The sequence below is a fragment of the Sinohyriopsis cumingii genome, unplaced genomic scaffold (genome assembly GCF_028554795.1).
Source record: "Sinohyriopsis cumingii isolate HCF-2022 unplaced genomic scaffold, ASM2855479v2 utg000913l, whole genome shotgun sequence".
Taxonomy (NCBI): domain Eukaryota; kingdom Metazoa; phylum Mollusca; class Bivalvia; order Unionida; family Unionidae; genus Sinohyriopsis; species Sinohyriopsis cumingii.
Window position 1 is genome coordinate 883,799 of NW_028315943.1, and position 18,466 is coordinate 902,264.

Sequence of the window (18,466 nt, forward strand, 5' to 3'; positions counted from 1 at the left end):
TACCTTTTATTTAAAAACAAAATACGTTCATTTGGTGTACACGTTATTTCTTACGTATCAATACATTGGCTGGAATTAGTACTTTTTTATTTCTGCTCTCAATCGTCTTGTCATGCGAAATGTTAGTCGTAAACCCTCTCGTATTCTTATTGATATTAAAATTAATTATGTTAATGTCAGTTAAAACAATACTATGCTTAGCGCGTACCTGTATAGAGAAAGCTGTGAGTATGACCTCCAACTATAACGTCAAGGCCGTCAACCTCACAAGCAACTTTCTGATCGTTGCCATATCCGGCGTGGCTCAGTCCAATAATAATTGAAATGCCAGCCGCTTGCAGTTTTTGAACCTCTTTTTGAACGCTCTGAATCGGATCAAGAAACTTCACAGTGGGACCTGAGGCCAGGAAAAAAGAGAAACTCATTTGTTTACATTAGTCAGTATTCATCGAAAAGTTTATTTTTAGGCGATGGTTGCATTTTCAAAAGATCAACAAACTTCACAGTGGGAGTGGAACCTGAGACCAGAAAATAAATCTATAATTTGTTTATTTTAAGTTAATATTAAATTGTATGATTTATATAATATACTTTTATCTATCTATCTATCTATCTATCTATCTATCTATCTATCTCTTTCTCTCTCTCTCTCTCTCTCTCTCTCTCTATATATATATATATATATATATATATATATGTGTGTGTGTGTGTGTGTGTGTGTGTGTGTGTGTGTGTATCTATCTGTCTGTATATTTATCCCTCCATCCATCCATCTTTCTTTCTATCTATCTTCTATCTATCTATCTATCTATCTATCTATCGTTGCATAAATGTATGTACGTACACCATGAACACTATAAGGTGCACAGTTCTCTTAAAGTTTATTCGTTTTAACATACATATAAATCAAACAAAAATTATTTGTCTCTTTATTAAAGTTCTAAAATATTTCAAATAACTTCATCGCTTGCCTCATGGTTGGCCTCAAAATAGGAAAAGAACCAGTCTGGATGATTTCATTGTCAATGTGTATCATTGAATTATTTACATAAATGAAGACACTGTATATCATGCACATTACGTATGAAAGGGATGAAAGGTATCACCCAAATGGAAATTTCCCTTTTGTCCAATTCGACAACTTCAAAAAGTAGAATTACCTGCTTCGGAAAGAGAACCAGTTTCTTCAGTGATATATCCCACAATTCCTATCTTTGTGCCATTTACGTTCAGAATGATTGATTTGTTGAAAATTCCCTGTAAACGAGGTTCATCGCCCACGTCAATGTTACTACTGACAACGGGAATCGTTATGTTCTTCAGGAAATCGACCAGTCCGGGAACTTTAAGATCGAACTCGTGGTTACCAATGCACTGTACAACATAAAGTAATAAGTATTTTGTATTTTCTAAAATCGAAAATATCGGTGACGATTAAAACAGGTAGGAAAACTCCGATCCACGACTTGGACTCGAGTGTTTGTCCCGCCTGCAATGCGTATATGAGACATAGGTATTAATTGACATACGATGTTCCTAAAAGTGTTGTTAGTGTAGTAGTAGTAGTTGACGTTGTTGTGTTGATCCCTTAAGTGTCTCTTTGAAATTGCTGAGTATATAATCATGACATGTGATGGGTAGAAAACCATCTTCAAGTGTACTAATGAACACCTGCAGAATTAGGTCACAGATCAGTTGTGGGGATTTGCTTTTTTTTTATAAGAAGTGCAAAATAGTGATATGACTAAATACAAGGACTACGATGGAATCTTGCCAGGAGTACGAGTCCTGGACAAACGAAAATTGGCAACTTTCTTCTACAGGCATGGTTTCAAAGTAATCGCATGCATATATCACAGAAAATGTAACAAAAGCGTAAATACCGGCCTTGACCGAAGCATCTGTAAACAAAAATAAACGAGAACAAAAAACAGATTTTGGAAAGGAAGTCACAACAGCCAATAAAGGACTACACCGAAAATATAAGATGATGAAATACATATAGAAGAGATGGAAAGAATGACAGAAGAAAAATAAAGTATAGCAGGCAGAGAAAAAACAACAAGCAGAGAAGGAAAGAAAGCAAAAAGAGAGAAAATACGAACACAAACATAAAAAACAAAGAGAATGAAAGAATACAAGAAGAGAAGCAGAAACAGAATAATACAAGCAGCCAGCAGAGGAAAAAATACATGAAGAGAACGAAAGAATACAAAGAGAAAATAGGAAAGAAGGAATGAAAGAAAGAAGAAAGAAGAAAAAAAGAAAATAGAAACATAAAACTGAAACAAAACTGGAATATAACGAAAAAACAGGGAAAAATAAAAGATAAAAATTACTCCAGAACCAATAATAATGTCAGATCTGATAAAGAAACTCAAAGAATAAATTTCTGTGCGAAGAACCCTTTAAGTGAAGATGCACTAATGGCTATTATAGCAAGCGGAGTCAAACCAGAATAGACGAAACCCTTTGCTGACTAAATGAAAAAGAACATGTATTGCAACCTAAAAGGGATCTTTTTTTAAACAATTAAGCTATAGCTACATAGAAGTGAACGGAGATAAAGGAAGACTCTACTAAATACATAGCGGATTATTAATAAATAACCTGCAGAAGGTAAAGTTTTAAACACATTTATAAATTACAGATTTTAACTATATAATATTTGCAAAATGTAAAAACCAAATTTTCCGGACATCTCAGAATTACAGCAATATATGTCAAAATCTCCTGAACACCTACTGGATTCCATCTTCGCTAGCCAGGGTTTCGATATGTTAACATAATCTACACCTTGGCGGATAGAGAGCACATAAATAGAATGTACACATAAATAAGCAAATTCATATATAATGGCTTCTCTCTAGTACATAGTCATACTTTCGATGTTAAACGTTCAATATGTCCTTTTGAAGTAAATTGCCTCCAACATTTTCGGCTGATATACAATGTACCTATGTGGCACTCTGCTGGTTAGCTGGCATTACATATTAAAGAAAGCAAATCATGAAATCCAACAGATGTCGCTGGGACAAAGCATTGAAATATCTCTTCGATCCGCCAAGGTGTAAATAGGGTCAATATATCGGAAACCCTTGTTAGCGAAGATTACTGAGTTAAGAACGGAAATCTGACTCTAAATCTTCTTTACCTATCCACCATAAAACCAAAGCGTGACAATGTTTTCAACCATCCGAAAAACCCGATAAACCACTTTTCGCTACCAGGGCATCTATAAAACAACACACGTATCTTCACAGCAGAAACATAGCAAAAGCGAAGAGGCACACTCTCCCAACAGGTAGAGTTACCTTCACAGGAACCTTCCCCCTCCTGACTCCATGCATACAATTATTTTTAATACGTTTGCTACAAATAATTAACAAATGCGTATGCAATAGACATTTATGTATTTATTTTGCGAACAATTAAGTTCCATGACCTATTTTAGCGACTATTTATCGTAAACAACTATATAGATTAAAACATCAATACATAATACAACCATAGTAACTAATAAAGATTGCCTACGCTAAATCGTAGACAACTTCACAGATTAAAAACCCAATTTATAATACCCCTATAGGAAAATAACAAGAAGCCACTAAACAACGACACAAGCATGAAGACACCTTTTTTTAAATTTCATCCTTTGAACATTATTGTATCTCTTCAAATAATTTACCGATAGAATAAAAGCTAAATTTGATCTTGCCAGTGTCAGTCTTCTTACAACGGGATTCACAAACAACGTTGCAAACTCTATATCGCCACAAAAGAGGACAAAAGGAAACTGACTTTGGCAACAGTTACTACAAAACCATTTAACAAAAAGGGAACGCCGGACAAAGGAAACGGATTTGCTGGATTTTCAGTGCCTAATGAGATGGGAGTACGAAACCCATGGTCAATACAAACAAGGGATAAGATAACTATCAAATATGACAGGACAAAACAAAAAACAACCTCGACAAACATGTAATAAGGAAAAGCTATGATATGTATTTATTATTCTTTTATCACAACTATACATATATATATATATATATATATATATATATATATATATATATATATATATATATATATATATATATATATATATATATATATATATATATATATAAAGAGAGAGAGAGAGAGAGAGAGAGAGAGAGAAATAAAACATATGATACCAAATCATAACTTCAGGAAGAACGATGTGTCATCTCTAAGTCCTAACAAGCAAGACATGTCAGGATGGGCTATGGGGTGTCACCATAATATCCAGTGATATTCAGGGCTTAATTCAGGTCAAAAGTAAAACTGAGTGTCCTCTATTCGGACCGGGAGCCACTTTCAACAGCGGCTATTTGTGTAAAATAAGTTACAAAAAATAACGATACGTCAAACACGATCAATTTGCTGTTCATATTACATGCAAAGAAATTTGACGATATCGTCTGCTTTGCTGTGAATTGTTAAATTCCGACGCAAAAAGGAAGGGAACCTTTGACAAAAGACTATTACAACGCAAAACTCTTATCAAGATCCTTATTTATCCCAATGTGACACGTGTTCAACCATCTTCACGTGTTGCTAAGTTATTTCTTCAAAAGAAACCAATTAACATTTAGTCCAGTACTAGTATGAGAAAGTCCGATGAGAGAGTACTGCTTTTAAAAATTACCTATAAATGACCTATGTAACAAGTCTATGCTCTTAAAATAAGTAACATAAAAGAGTGAAGACAACAAGCCTTGTAAAATTTAACAAATAATTTATTTCCCTAGAATGCAAAATGAAAAATGAGATAAACGAACGTACGGTATTGCGAATTAAATCCAATTTATAATCCAAAAATTAAAGATACAAGTCCTAGTAATAAAAGTCCTGAATTTAACTGAATTTCAAGTCCCGATGATAACCAAATTTGAAGGAAAGACGTGTCTGTTATGGTCAGCGAAGTGCTAATGTGTCAACAGTCTCTTGTTGAATAACAGAAATATTATTCCAGGTTTGAATTCAGTATACATTCAAATGAATGTCTTTAAGAATTTTGTCAGAGCACTTTTGTATTTCCAGAGAAAATAATAACTTGAATTCAATACTTTTGAAGAAAATAAAATTCAGCCCAAACTGGACACAACATCATACAACTTATAGTGCTAGTTGTTAAAGCACAACTGGGAAAATGTTCAGTCACAAGATAATATACTTGTCTACTTGACTTCAGGTCACATTAGCATTTTCTAAAAACAACCATTACCTAATGGAAAAAACCTTCTTAGAATGATCTTAATGAGCCTTGTTTACTAACAACACAATAACCTATTAAATTCACACGGTCCCTGACCTTGATGAACATATTTACCACTTCTTGTTTACCTGAATAATGATTTGGCTAATAAGCTCATACACATAGAGTATAATGAAGCTATTTTTAGTTGTTTACATTAATGAAATTTAAAATAAAAAAGTCAATCAGGTCAAGCAGAAATAAACTAAATTATGACAAGGTCAAGTCCATTAAACAATGTTACATCACAATAACATGTGATGAAATAATTTTTAAAAATTCAAACTAACAGACAAGCATTTAAATTAAATATACATGACATCCATATACATATATACCTATGTGATCTAATCTGTATAAGGAAATACTATGAGAACATATATGCCTAGCAGAACATCGATACGGAGGAGGCAAATATTTATATGCAAGGGGTAGAATGAGGGGAAAGATCTAAAAGAGCAGAAGGAACAATGCGAAGATTTTATTAGAAGTACAGAGATAGAAGAAGAAAAAATAACCTCTCTCGCGAAAGGAAATTCGCAGAGGGATAGACAGACTAATTGTAGTTTGTATATAAAGTTAAATAGGGAACCAATACCAATATTGGAATCCCTATACAACTGCATTTGAGGAGGGGGGTGACGAAATCAGTGAGAAAGGATTTAATATCAATATTATATAAGAGAAAGGTGGATATGGATTAGTTGAAAATCTGGAGAGCCATCTCCTTGCTAAATGTGGACTAATAAATTCTCAGTAGAGTTATATCTAACTGGACAAACAAACCATTTAAACAATAATAAATGTTAACCAAAGTTGCGGGGAAAAAGGGAGGGCTATTCAAAACAACATCCCCAGTATACAGACCGTGATAGACTATTTAAAAATAACTGGTCATAAATGTGCTATGGTACTTTTTGACCCGGAAAAAGCCATTGACAGAATAGAACATAAGTACCTAGAAATGTTATTAGAGAAATTTGATTTCCGAATGTTTTTCTCCAAAATTGGACCAAATCTTGTATAATGAAATTTTTTCAAACGAACACGTGAATGGAGCGGTAACAAAGAAATTTGATATACAACGTTGAACAATCAGTAAGGCATGTATGCCGTCTGTCCTTGCTATTATACATAATAGCAATATAAAGTATATGCCAAAATATAAGAGGCATCCAAAACATCGCAGAAATACCCATACCATATTTGAAATATGAACTAAAAAGTTTGAAATGCTTAAACATGGTGATGACTTTACTGATTTCATATCTGATGTAAATTTCCTTTAAACACCTACAAATTGAATTTGAAACTTTCAGAAAGGCCTCGAGATATAGAATTAATCACGAAAAAAAACCCCGAAATCTTACTAATAGTAAACTCGAAGGGGAATCACACAGGACTCACTCTTCCCCACCTATCCTATTAAGGGCAAGGTCAAGGTCCTAGGTATAATCTTAGGGCACAAGGCAGCTTAGAGAATTACATAAACATGGACAGGAAAAAGTGAACATGGACATCTGGGTGTATGCGCTGCTCAGCATAACGGATAGTGCCTAAGTGGCAGAAACATACGTGTATAGTAACGCTAACTATGAAATGAAATCAATTGATATCAAAAACAAACAAATTGAAGATTTGGATAAGCCAAGTATCCATTATTTATGGAACGGAGCATTACATTATTTACCAACAGAATACCTTTTCAGAGACAAAGAACAGAGAGGGATAAACATTTCAAATCTACTCTATACAAAATTCGTAATCATACTAAATAGAACAAAGCTAATAAAAGCAAACGAGCATTTGCATGGGAAGTTTATATATCTCTTGGTTTTGGATTTACGCTGAGAAACAATGCAGACATTCAGAGAAATGATAATTTAGTTAAACAACTAGAGGCACCCAAGATGTACAGATTTTAAAAAAAATATTATTATTAAAGTATAGGGACAAAAAACACGAGTGGGAAACTGAAGAAAAAGAAACGTACGAATTGGTTAGAGAAGACTCAACAAAGAATATGCTAATGAAAGTCGAACAAAAGAATGGGCAGATAAAATGGGTGGAAGTGTGAGGAGAGTAGTTGGGGGTTAAACCTCTAAAGAGCCAAAGTATGTTCTTGAAATACATGCACGACACATTTCTTACGGGAGAAGTGGTGCTGAATCGACACATGATAAAAAAAAAGATCCGAAACTGCCCACAATGCAGGAGAGCAAATCTTACACACAAAAGTACGTAATCACCCAGTGTGATGAAAATAGAGCAAAAAGGGAACGTTTAAAGAACTTAATCGGCCAGAACGTAAGGTACCATGATAATAATATATTGTATTTAGACCAAATTTCAGATAGAAATAAAATCCAAACATTTATAGATCATGTAATTACAACAATGTTGAAATGCAGGCAGGTTATCAGGATAAAGAGGTAGATTACTCAAGGAACAACAATTTCCTCCCAAACCCTGCAGGAAGAAGACCACTGTGGTACACCGCCCTGCCTAGGCTGTGGTTCCAGACTGTGCTCTGGCTGGTGTGCTCCTCTCTCCCATTTCCCAGGCTTCACAGGCTTGATGAAGGAAAACAAAGTGTATACGAATACCTAATATTCACCACATACATAAGGGAAACTCACTTTCAAGTAACACTACTTTAACAACTACAATCTAGGTACAAGAAGTCTTCCAGACGGGAACAAGGGTCCTGTGTGCCGAAATAAGTATTGAGCGTAGATACCACGGGGCTCTATCACATGGCGCTACGCGAAGCAGACAGACATGAGGAGGAGCCAGATAAAACACTGGTGCACAGCACATGGGTACTCAAACAGCCAGACAAGGGGAGACATGTACATACCACTAGCATGGCTTCCCCACACAATAACAGAACACGTGCAAACACGGACACACCGTCATATATGGAGAATAAATCTTTATATATTATTTTTACTCTTTGTTTGCCGTTTGGCCTTTTATTTTTTTTAGAACAAATTTTTGGACGAAATGAGATAACATAATCAGCCTACATTAAAAAGGGACTAACATAAAACTTGACCAAGATATGAAATGAGTAGCGGAATCCGGAATGATAGCAAAAAACATACCGGAACATAGAATGGAAAATTAATACGAGAGGTGACTTGCAGATACTGCCTATGAGTCATATTAGTAGTGTATGGGTGCATTATAGTGTGAAGGGGACTTTAGTGTTAGATCGGCTGGATGTACCCTAGGGTCAAAGGGAATTTAACAGGGGAATTTTAACATAGGTGGCCGTATACAGCGTCAAGGGAATTTTAACAACGGATTGGGCCTGTTTAGCGTCATGGGAAACGGAACAGGATGATGTCATGGTAATGGACACTGGCAACAATGTTACAAGTAGCTGACCTCAATCCGGCGAAGCAGGACAGCGGAAAAATGCTATAACGCTTGGCGAGACATATAATTTTATATAACGCCTGGCGAGGCGGAACATATAACTTTATAAACATAGACAAACAAACAAACCAAAAAAAAACGAATACACTAATATGTCAATAAAAAAAAACTGTCTTTTCGAAGCATTGGAGTGGCCCTGAAAAAAGCATTTGGGATTTTATGTTAACACCATTCAGTTAACATAGAGGGCATCTCACGGATCTTCTTTTCTTCTTCAAACATCGTCTGGCCTCTGGTCTGTAGATTAAGACTCTCTTCAGACAGCCATGTCTCTTCACATAGATCCTTCTTTTTCAAAGGGCTATCTCTATGATTTGGGTGATAGCCCATGATGATTTGACAAACATGGGATAGTGCGAGTTGAACAGTATAGACGATACGAGGGTACACGATTCTAAGTTGTCGACATCTTGTGAAGAGAACATGTGAAGTGAATGAAGTGAACTGCGGTTATCTATTGTGGAAGAGCGGATCGAAACAGATTGAGTTCTTTCACCAACCCAAACAGACGGGTTAAAAAATTTAGTCAGAGTGCGGAGTCTGTCTTCCAATCCGAAGAGAGCTACCTGTGATATAACATTCCTTATATAGATGCGCTAGCGTCTGTCTACAGTGAATCAATGCGACAATGTTAGAACATGACGGAAACTAAGAAGATGATGAAATGGGATGCACCGGGTGTAACGACGAGAAGTGATGGCATAGCATTGGCTACCAAAGTAAACACGGTCCTACTTCCAGAAGAGACCGATTTTAATTGGGATTTAATGGATTTTTTCTCTACTTCACAAGAATTTGTTCCTGTAACAGCAACTTTGCCGCCTTCTCCCTCCGTACCACACGTCGAGGATTTTAAACAGAGGCAGAAAGAAGAATTTGGGAAATTTTTGCAACAGCAGAAAAAGCAGAACACGCTTTTTTCATTCAACCATGCTCCAGATCCGGACAGCAACGAAGCGAAGAAGACAGTAGCAGAGATCCTTTGAAGAGCAATAAATACCGCCGAGAGACCAATGGAAATAATCATGCAAAGCTATCTCGGAATTTCGTTGCAGACAGCGAGTATGTTGCCATCGTATACGGCTTCACAGAGTGCGATCGAACGACGAAGAAAAAAAAAACATCTTCCATACGCCAACATAATTTCGTAAAACGATATTGCCATTCTATAATCTCTGCAAAAATCTGCAAGAGACACTCATTTGCTTCTGTAGGGTTCGGGTGCGGATGATGATATTCGCATTCTGATGTTCGGAACAACTGAAAAACTTATCCTTATACAGCAAAATGATCACTAATGTATCGATGGTACTTTTTAAGTTGCGCCGACATCATTTACTCAGCTATTCACTATCCATGCTTTAATTAGCAACTCGGCCTATCCTGTACGTGTTGCTGCAGGAGAAAACAGCATGACTATGAACGCGACATGCAGAAACTTCTCGAACTGTAGCCTGGTCTTAATCCTGCTAGCATTATGGCCGATTTCGATAAAGCTAGTCTAAACGCACGTGCAACCATTTTCGCAGGAGCACGGTTATCAGGATGCTTCTTCCATCAAGAACAATGTTTGTGGCGCAAAGTACAGGAATATCATTTAGCGGATGCTTACCGTGATGATGTACATGTTCACATGTATGTCGAAATGTTTTTAGCCTTCAGTTTTGTTCCAGTTGAAGATGTTCCAGACGCTCTTGATGAGTTGGTGGAAAGCAACCCTCCGGAACATACACCAATCAAAGATTACTGGGAAGACAACTATGTGGGAAGACAAAGAAGAAACCGTAGAGGAAATACGAGATTTCCTATTAATTTATGGACATACGCAACCGTGTAAACGACAGGTTACCACGCACTAATAATTTGGTTGAGACATGGCATTGATCGTTTCAACAGACAGTAGACTGTCATCATCCGTCTGTCTACAAGCTGGTTGACCACTTTCGCAATAAGCAAGATCATGCTGAGATTACGATCGAAGGATATCGAGCAGGATTTAGACAGCCTGAGGCATCGAAATCAAAGTATGTCAGACATAACTGACGTCTGCTAGCTTTGGTTCCAAAATATGGTAACGTACCCTTGATCGAATATCTGCGCGGAATCGCACATAATGTTGCAATTTGAAAAATTATAGATATAAAAAATGAAAATTATATCAATTTTTATAATCATTTTGCCTTGTTTGTTTGTCTTGATTATGCGCATATCGTTGCATTTTGAACAGTGACAGAAATAATACACTGAAACTCATATTAATAATATTAAACATTTTTTAAATAGCGAATATTTACTTATCTATTTGACATAATAACTTTTATAATGTATGCCTTGTGCGCTTTTGTCGGTGAACGCTTTTATCGGCGCGCATTGGTAGGCGTGCTTTTGACCTGCGCGCTAACGACATGACGGCCACTCGAGGACCAAAAGAAATACTTGGAACAGAAAGGCATCACTTTAGACCACGTAGAGAAAAACGAAGGTCGACGATCCTTTGCCAAAGTGATGTTGTACTGTTTGTGGGGAAAAATGTCACAACAACCGAGTTTACCCAAGACATAGTATTTGTCCGATCTTTCAGGCTACTTCCAGATGATTCACGACAAAACCAAATACATGAAACAAGTGGACGTTCTTCGTGAAACGTTGATCTTAGTCAATTACAAAGAAGAACTGGACTTTCTAGAGGATGACGAATTTGGAAATGTCATCATTGCGGCCAACGTGACAGCCCATGCTCGCTTAACCTTGCACGAAGCTTTAAAACTGTTAGAAGATCGTGTGCTTATTTTGACACGGACAGTTGCATCTACATCGATCGCTTGTGTCACCGTCACCCTAACATCGAAGGAGATAATTTAGTAGCCTGGAGAGACGAGCACCCCGACGACAAGATATTTGCTACTGGACGACACCGCTCCTGACGTCAGTCGCGATGGCATGACGTTGTGTGACCCTTCGAACCTAAGTTTGGCGAGAATAATTACTTGAGATCGTACTTGTTCCCGTACGAAGCTACATGTCAGTAACGGAAAAACAACAGGCACGGTATTTCTAACGACGATTATGCAGGAGACTACGCTTTATGAACTTTTGATTTCACTCCAGACCAAGGCAGCGACAAGGAACATTTCCACCCTATACAATCAGGCCAAAATCGTGTGGAACTTCAGTTTAAAGATCCTCTGCCCAAGACGGTGAACGTCATTTTGTATGCCAAATTTGACAATACGATACAACTCAACAGTATGAAAGAAGTCATTCTAGACGACTGGAAGCTATGGAATACCTCTTTGAATGGTAGAGAATCTTTGGAAATGGAATGGAATAATATCGTTTAATCAAAACCCATCAACAAAGACGAAGACGGGACGGTCATATATAGATGGCTAGAACAACAACAACATTTAGTCCCCTGTTTCGCCAAAGACCTAGCAGAAACCATTACAGGCTGTATCAACAAAAATTGCTATGGATGTCACAAACGATCATCCCAGTCAAATTCAACACGATAAATGCATGGTGATGACTCAAGAATAAAAATTGGACGAGCATCTAGAGGACGATTCAGGTCTCATTTCGGAAGAACCAGTGTTGCATCAGTGGTATAAAGACTTACGTGATCATTCATCCCCTCCATTGACTGCTCTAGAGATCCATCGCATCCAAGCTCTCTTGGCCCAAAGTATGGAAACGAAGCGAAGAGACAATGACTTGACAGAGATTTTCAAGCTAAACGTCAGAACTGAATTGATGACTAATTATTACCTGTGAGACCAGCAACAAAACAAAAGAAAATGCATACCTGGGAACTTTTTTACCTTTTGAGCAACAGTTTATACACTGCTTCTTGAAATCCTGTTGTGTGCGCTAAAGATGAACCGCCTCGTCGCAAACCTAATGACCATCAAGCTTATGTCATCAATACGGACGACAGTTATCTCCCAGGAACCCACTGGGCAGTCGACTACCTTCCCCAACGATGCGTGTGTGGAGTATTTTGATTCGTATGGATTACCGCCTTTGGAAAACTACATCATCGTCTTTATGAGAAGAAATGCCCAGACGACAAGATTAAACAACGTGTAATTACAAATCACAGAATACATGGTGTGTGGACAATATTGTGTGTATTTTCTTCATCAACGCAGTTTTTAATATTCCTTTGAACAATTAATGACTTTTTTATCGTGGTTCTTCTAGAAACGATGAAAAAGTAGATCGATGGTTTTGTGACCATTATGGATATATCGTGTCTTTAAGTAGGACAAGTAGTGTACGTCAATGGCCCAATGACTTTCAATAGTCAAAGTCTAACTTAATTTCACAACTTTGTCAACCTTGTCAAAAGTAGTTTGTTATTTGAAAACTTGTAATGATGTTATATGATGTGTTGGTTAATGATTTGTAGAATAAAAAATTTATGTTTGGAAAATTGTTGGTGATTTATTTTTAAATTTTTTTACTTCCATGCATGCTTATTGACTTCTCTCTATCCCTCACCATAAGATAAACTATAACGTTCAGACTCTAAAAACAGCAGGGATGTTTTCAATCGCTTTTGCGCTTCAACCATATAAATCAAGGCGATCTCCAGTCAGACCATCCTATGTTCACTCGTCCACCTATGAAGACGACTTCAAGACTAACCAAGTTGAACGAAGCCCACGTGAATTCACATCGTGTCAGGCAAAACCTGATACCCAAACCTTATGAGACAGAGAATGTCAGGATGTTGAATACGGCTCAAGACCTAATAGGAGAAGTGTTTGAAGAGGAAAGCAAGAAGGGACAAGAAGAATGGACGGAGAAGTATAGACTTCAGAAGCAGAGAGATCAGCAGCAGCAGCAGCAGTCGCAGGAACCAGACTGAAGTTTTGTGGACTGTCAAGTGGACACGAAAAGAGATCTCCTTCTCTTTCCGTTGAAGCAGACACTATCCTGTCGGAAAGCCTGCAGCCAAACGGGGACGCAGTCCTAGACGATAAGAGATTGTCATAACTCCCCAATAAAACATCCCTTTCAGGAATACCCCAGCACTGTAGAAAAGAGATAATAGTCAAATTACCACAAACTATTTGGCTGTCTTTGTGTTTGTCTGTGCTATGAAACCATAGAAGTGTGCCTATAAAAACTTCGTTTCTTTGACTATGTAAAATAGTGTGTGATTGTGTAGATAAAAAATAGAAGTGTATCTATAAACACTTCTTTTCTTTCACTTTGTAAGATAGTGTGTGTGTGTTTGTGTGTAGATACGAAAAGTGTGTCTATAAGCACTTCGTTTCTATGACTTATATGATAGTATGTGTTTGTCTTTAGGTAAAAACGTGAACATGAGTGTTTCTTTTAAGTCCGCACGTTCCATGTTATTGATGGTGGTATGGGCATTGTTAGTTTTTGCGTAAGGGGAATGTTTTTCACGTCTGCATTTCAGGAATATAAAGCAGAGCGTTAGTAAGTCTGGCTAACCATCGTCAACGAAACAACAGTGACAACATCAGCAGAATCAGTAAATTACTCAAACTCCAAATGCACATGGAGTGTGCCATGCACATACTTGACGATCTGGCCATGGAGGTCATAGAAGAATCAGCCAGGAGAGAAGAGTAGGAGGAGGAGAGGAAAAAGAAAAAAATAGAAGAAAATGATCCTGCTTTACCTCATACTAAGGCCATTGTGTGAGGTTAATCCTGAGGTGAGGACACCTCCACAGCCACATCAGCAAGCAGGACAAAGGATAATAAGGGAGAGAGTCTTCAGGGTCCCGCAAACTGAAGCATAGGATGGTGAGGCCACTGAAGCTGCCTCTGCACTCCCAGCAGCTACAGTCAATTGGGACAATGACTTGAGCCGCCGTTATGTCTGTGGTGTCAGCCCAGGGAGATTTCACCATTAACCATGTTTATTTTGAGTTAGAGAAAAACAGCTTTTCTCAGGGCTAACGAGATCGCTAGAAAAGAGACTAATTCAAGTTGCCAAGCGATTTATCTGTCTTTGTGTGTTTGTTTGTAGGAATTGTAAAAAAATGGAAGTTTGTCTGTAAACACTTCATTGTATGCGTGTGGCTTTGTGTGTGCATGTGTGTGTGTGTGTTTGTTTTCCCCTAACAATAGACATTGTCTCTAAACTAAAGAATATTTGTGAAAGTGGAATAGTGTGACTATATACAGTAACTCCTTGGCTAGTCTGTGTTGATAGTAGATTTATTTGGTTTTTTCTCTTCTCTGTGTTGATAATAGATAATGGATTGTCCCTTCTGTAAGTGTCCTAATTTTACAGCTGCTAATCTCACTCATAGATTGTTCGAAAATATAACACAGTGAGATGAACATTTACGCCAAGAAGATCACAAAAGCAGTCACGTCAGTAAGTTGTCCAATGAAAAATTCATTTAACGTATCGTGTTTTAAAATGCTAGAAAGGTGGGTAGAGCCATTTGTGAAGATATGTAACCACTATTTCCTCGTGATGTGAAGTCAGATCTGATGCATGTCACGTTGTCTGAGAAAATTTGTCAACAATTCAGCTTCATGTTTATAAATGTCTTCTGATAGAATTTGTAATTTTAAGTACTTTGGGTAATCTCAGTACGTGTTATATAATATTACAACTTTAGACCGATTCTGAAACAAAGAAACTACCTGTCCGTGAATTAGCCATTGCGGTACTGTCAAATTCTCGGTTATTACCTTTGAATAACCTTGCTGAGGTGGGAGAAACTAGGTTTGTTTGCAACTAGCAGTGATGTCATCGGTCGGGTTAGGCTTAGAGACCGGAAACCCAACATTTTAACACCTCAGTGATACCACCTTCACTTAGTATTATTCGATGCTTAGGCAATAGAAACTCGTCAATAAGTTTTGCTCTATTATTGAAAGAAACGTAGTTGGAACAAAAATCGATTTGTTTGAAACGAAACTGGTCTTTTCTCATAAATCAATTGACGTTATTAGCCCTACCATTAAAATCTCTCTTTAGAAACATTTATTCTAAATTAACATGACAGTAAAATTTGGAATGCATTTAGTCGTCAAACATGGAGTAAGCCAATGGTCATTCTGACAACAAAACCAGTGAGACTCTCCCACCCCTGTGGTTATCCCCAATAACGTCACGGCTATAATCGCGATATAATGGAACGGTGTATATGTAAACCCTGCGGTTATCGTAGCATTTCGTGGTTGTACAAGAGCTCCGCTTCGTTGGGTGTCAAAACTCACATGTAGACGTTGGAAGCTTTGTTCTAGAACAAAGGACCCTTGTTGCTGTGTAAATCTCTTCGCGTTGACAGATGGCCTGAGGCTCGTCTGTTAAACTAGACCGACTGGGGTAGAATTGATATCCAATCGGAACTGAAGTAGGGTGGGGCCATCAATTCTAACTAGAATGTAACGGTCATTTGGGCTGGGAACGGATTAGTTATTGTAAGCCATCGTATCGGTCAAGCAGCAATCTTTTCCGAGGAAGCCACTCGTGAACTGGCGGGAAAACCCTTAGTACATTCTAAGGACAGAAAGCTTCGTAAAGGAATCTTTTGGGGACAGAACTACCTGGTAGTTAAGTCCCGAGTCTCAGAGAGGAGAGACAGGATAGAACAAGGCAGTAGGCAGAGAACAAGCCTAGTAGCTAGATAGAGAGAGAGAGAGAAGGAGGAGGAGGAGAAAAGTAGACAATAAGGGGTAGAGTATAGGAAGAATCGTAGTACGGAGAACGCCGGAAGGAGCAAAGGAATTGGCAGAGTAGAACACAGATGAGCAGAAACCAAGTACAGGGGAAAGCAATCTCACACTATAATCACGTGATGAAATAGGTTGTTACATGGTCGAGAGGAAGAAGATTGGTTGAGAAATTAATATGGTTTAAATTGTATTAAATTGTTATTCTTTTGAATTTCACCTTTGTGTTCTCAATAATTTAATTGTCGGCATTGCTGACTGGGGGCTCGGAGCTTTACCTCTCTCTATCACTAATTTCACTTCCTACAAAAACGAGCCAGAGTGGGAGTTCCATAGTAATTTTAAAAAATATTGGGAGCACCCCACCCCAACTCATAGCAGACGTCTTAGAACGCCATATATATTTATTACTAAATGGAGATAAACAGTTGTATCAATATTTGTATTACGTATAATGCACACTTAAATAAGTCGTTCTATTGCTAATTCGTGGATCATATGTTGATGCCATGGTGTTGTCAAGGTTTTCTTGATAAATTATAAAATAAAGATACAAGTGATATTGAATTCAATTTGATTTCAGTCTGATGAAGCATTAATGCGAAATCGGTCACACATTCTACATGTTGGTGTTGTTTATTTTATAATTTTTATATATATAGTTCATCTTGCAACACAAAATCCCATATAGTTTGACTGGTATCTTCGATATTCGTGAAAATGCAATGTTTTTGTACCATAATATAAATCAGTTGCGTAGCAAACAATCATTAAATGGGAGGGAGGTTGAAGCAGAATTAGTGTCCTCGTATTTTATTCTTTTAAATTAACAATACCATTTTCTACTATTGTATAGGTCAATGTCATTTGGGATTACGAGTTTTAATTTATGAATTTACGAGTGTTCTACGTATAAACTTTTAATGCGGCCATAATGTAAGTATGCTCCCCTCTTTAAATACGTTATTATTATTATTAGTAGTAGTAGTAACTTACCATGGCATCATACTGTAATGTTTTCATAAAGTACGCAGATGCGAAGCCCTTGTACTTCAAGAACCAGAGGGTTCCAGTAAACCGATCTCCGGCGTCAAGGAGAATCACATTTTGATGTGTGTATCGGATTTCTTTAACTTTTGTCGCCTCTCGTGCAATGCCACCGAAACACTCTCCCTTCTGGGCCTGTTCCACTGTACAGTCGCTAGAATACTTGTTGATCTGTTCAAAATGAGCATGAAAATCGTTTGTATGAAGTATAGTCAGATTAAAACAGCGTACGGACACTAGATCGACGACAGCAATAAAGAACAACAAGTGTGTCTTTGAAACGCCCATGATTTACCAGTAATCGCCAAGATACACCGTGAGTACGGTATCTAGTACAGGAATACTTCACCTCATCCGATCAAACATGATGTTTTATACTTGCCCCTGTTTACACTCTGATGCCTTAACTTTTAAACTTGCCCCTGTTTACGCTCTGTTACCTTAATTTGACCTTTGACCGGTTGGCAGACCTGAATCCTGTATAGTATATGCATCTGGAGTTCAACTGTTCATTCAACCTCATTAGAACACCGTCTCCTCTGCTATGTTAGTCGAGACTAATTCATAATCAGATACAGTAAATATTTGTCCTAGAAATCAGCGTCGCTGTCGCTTATTAGGTCTATTTTGAATCACGTATATTTTTCTTTCGTTATTTGTCTTCATTTCATTAAATTGTTCCCTATTTAGAACTTGTGGGACTGGACTCGTGGGTGTTAGACTCATACAACTATGCAAAACATGCACTTAAAGTTTCATATTTTTTTTTGATAAACAAAACATGTTTTATATAGAATAATTTCATACATTTTACGACTTTTGACACACACCCCCATGTGATTTATAGGGCAATACCAATGCTAACTTCTGACAGAGGTTCCTTCTTACAGTCCCAATGTGGTTATTTGATCTGTTTTTAAAATAATTTTCAAATTCTTTCTTTAAAAAATTAACTCTTTTCATAATGTTGTGTTCAAACAACCAATATGCATCAGGTGTCATCTGCTTTACTTCTTGT

General features: G+C 37.3%; 1 pseudogene; it reads right to left on the reverse strand.

Annotated features, from left to right (window-relative positions):
* Nucleotides 1–17,736, reverse strand: part of LOC149773021 (snake venom 5'-nucleotidase-like) — a 31,768-nt pseudogene extending 14,032 nt beyond the window's left edge.
* Nucleotides 17,737–18,466: the final 730 nt, after the last annotated feature.